Source organism: Ailuropoda melanoleuca, chromosome 3, assembly GCF_002007445.2.
Source record: "Ailuropoda melanoleuca isolate Jingjing chromosome 3, ASM200744v2, whole genome shotgun sequence".
NCBI classification, from domain to species: domain Eukaryota; kingdom Metazoa; phylum Chordata; class Mammalia; order Carnivora; family Ursidae; genus Ailuropoda; species Ailuropoda melanoleuca.
This window is the reverse complement of record NC_048220.1, coordinates 5,157,781-5,160,637: the sequence shown is the minus strand read 5'-3', so window position 1 is coordinate 5,160,637 and position 2,857 is coordinate 5,157,781.

Here is a 2,857-nt window from a genome sequence, read left to right as displayed (position 1 = left end):
TGCCGGGTCTGGCGGGCCGGGGAGCTGGAGCCCTCTCGAAGCTCGGGGCTGGGATCCCTGGGCTCCGCGGGCTCCGCGCCGGACGTGCGTGCGTCGTGCGTGCGCGCACCCCGTCGCGGCCCCGCCCCCGCCGCTCCCGGCCCCTGCGGTTTCCCTCCCTGGGAAGGGCTCAGGGGTGACCCCGCTGCTGTTCCGGATCCCAGCAGAGTTCTGAGCTCAGGGCTCCGTCTCCGAGTCGCCTTCCTGGTGTATGAAATGGGTTAGCCCGTGAGCGTTAACTGGGAACGTGTCACACACCTAGTCCAGGGCCTGGTTCACAAGCAGGAGCCTCAGGGTAGGAGAGGAGATCATCAGTGCTGGGCCCCGACCTAGGACCTCCCAGTCTCACGCAGTGTCACTGCTGGGACTGACCCAGGGAGCGGGTCATGGGCCTGTTAGAATCCAGGCAGGGTGAACAGAGATGAATCAACGCTAAGAGAACACAGTGTTGAGGCAGGAAGAGAGTTGGGAGGCCTGCTGGGCCTTACCGTGCGTGGGCAGGGGAGACACAGGCCCAGGAAGGACAGGGGCTGTGTTCCCAGACACACGGCTAGTGTGCAGCCGAGGCTGGACTCCAGCTCGGCTCTGTCAGTCCAATGAGTGAAGCAATCGCTGGCCCCCAAGGGGCTGGGAAGCTGGGCTACCAGAGAGATAGCCCCAACTGGGGTGGGGCTCCGGGACTTTCTGCCTTGACAAACCCAGAAGGAGGGACCTAGGTTGTGGCCTGAGCAAGCTGAGGAAGGGGAGGCTCCTGCTGTCCCTCCTGTCACCTTTCATGAGTCTCAGCCCTCTGCTTTGTCCCCTCATTGCTGATTTCCTCATCTCTTCCCCCCATGCTGTAAAATGCTTAAGGCATTTATTAAAGAGCATTTTAAGTCGTGGTAAAGTGTACAGTTCAGTGGCATTAAGTACATTCACTTTGGGCAACCGTAGCCACCACCCATCTCCAGAACTTCTCTGTCTTCCCAAACTGAATTAGAAGGAGGTGGGGGTGGGAGAGGCTGAGAGTCCTGTTTGGGCTCCATCTTTGGCCCTGTCTCTTGCCCAAACACAAGCCTCTCGTGGCCCAGGGCTGCTCAGAGAAGTCAGGTTGGCTCAGGGACTGTCCCTGCCTTGGGATAAGGGTGAGAAGGTTGCAGTCAGGCCCAGATCATAGCTCATCTGCTCTTGGGTTATCTGGGTCCAGGAGGAAGTACAAGGAGGCTGGAGGTCAGGGCAGGCTGGGCCATTTCCAGGGCCAAGAGTGTCTCCAACAGGGTCAGGACCACACCAGGAAACTTTGCCATCTTCCTGCTTGGAAAAGCCCACTCCTTGCCTCTGGCCCCATGCTCAGCATTCCTCCGTTACCTCATGCGTGGGCTTCGAGGTACCGCCGGAGGCCTAGAGGGCTGGGGGTGGGAGGAAGGGGCTGAATCTGGATTTGAGTGCCAGGAGTGTCCCCCAGTCACTCTGACAACCATAAGCACCCCATGTGCTCCTAGCAGTATCCTGGGGATCGGGAGGAAGGAGGCCTGGGTAAGCCTCCTCTTCCACCTTAGTTCATCTGGAAAAGGGGGTAGTAATCCTTGTGGTTAGTCTAGCGGCCATGGCTCACAGTGGAGCTTGGTATATGTGCTTCCCTCGCCTCTGAAGGGGTTAGTCTGAGGCAGGGAGACACGAGGCTCTCGGTCCTTGAGGCTCAGCTGTGAGGCCGGGAACAAATCCCAAGTCTCAGCGGGGACCTCAAGCACATCATTCATTCTTCCAGTCTCTTGCCCCCCAGTGCAAGCTCTTGGAGATCTCCACCCGCTGGCGCTGTACTTTGGGGTTGTGGTTGAAATTTGCAGACCTGAGGATACACGGTATGAGGCCGCAAGGGGGCAACAGTGGGCCATGCATGGCCTTGTCTCGCCAAAGGCACTCAGAGGTCTGGGGAAATGGGAGCATGTGGTTTCCACCCCCAGGAGAATCGGCCTGCCCATCACTCAGCATCTTGACACTGCCTGGCAGACTCCAAGGCCTGCCAAAGAATTTGGAAGGACAAACTGGAGGCTCTCCAAGAACCTGGGCCTAGTCTGCCTGTCACCCTGTCTTGGCCGCGCATCCCTGGGCAGGTGACAAACCGCTCAAGAGCCTCAGTTCCCTCATATGTAAAGCGGAAACAGGGACACGGATCACAGAGGCCCTGGGCTTCGCAGGACTGGTTATGGGATCCAGTGAGTCACCTGCGTGGAGGGAGGCGCAGATTACAAACTGTCGAGTACATTCAGTTCGTGAGGTTCTGCTGGGGCTCCAAAGGATGCTTGGACACCCAGTGATCTCCATCAGAAACCAGAGCCCCACTGTGCTTCTGTCCCTGTCCGCTCTCCTGACTTCCCCGGTGAGCCCCACAATTGGCCAACAGGCAGCAATGGCCTGCCACTCATTGCCAACAACTTAGGGAGACAGAGGCAGGGACTGGCTACTTTCCTCCTCCCTAGCAGCACATGGCTGGGCCTCTTCTGCATAGTGAGGAGGACACATAGCTTGGTCTGCGGGGGGGCAAACTGTGGCCTCCTTAGGTGCCAGCCCTCGTAGGGAGCAGATCTGAGACCCCATCACCGCAGGCCTGTTCTTTTCTATACTACCCTGGATGTGCTTGGTTTTGTCATCTGTGAAATGGGCGCATTCACTGGGCTCCTCTCTCAGGGTCGTTGTAAGGACCCGCTGGGATGAGGGAAGTAGAAACTCTCTGCAAGATGGTGGCCCTTGCTTGGTTTAGAGTGGGGACAAGGGAGGGAACTCAGACCCATGAGCACTTCCTGGTGCCTGACCTGTTGTCCTAGGGGCCAAGCATCGC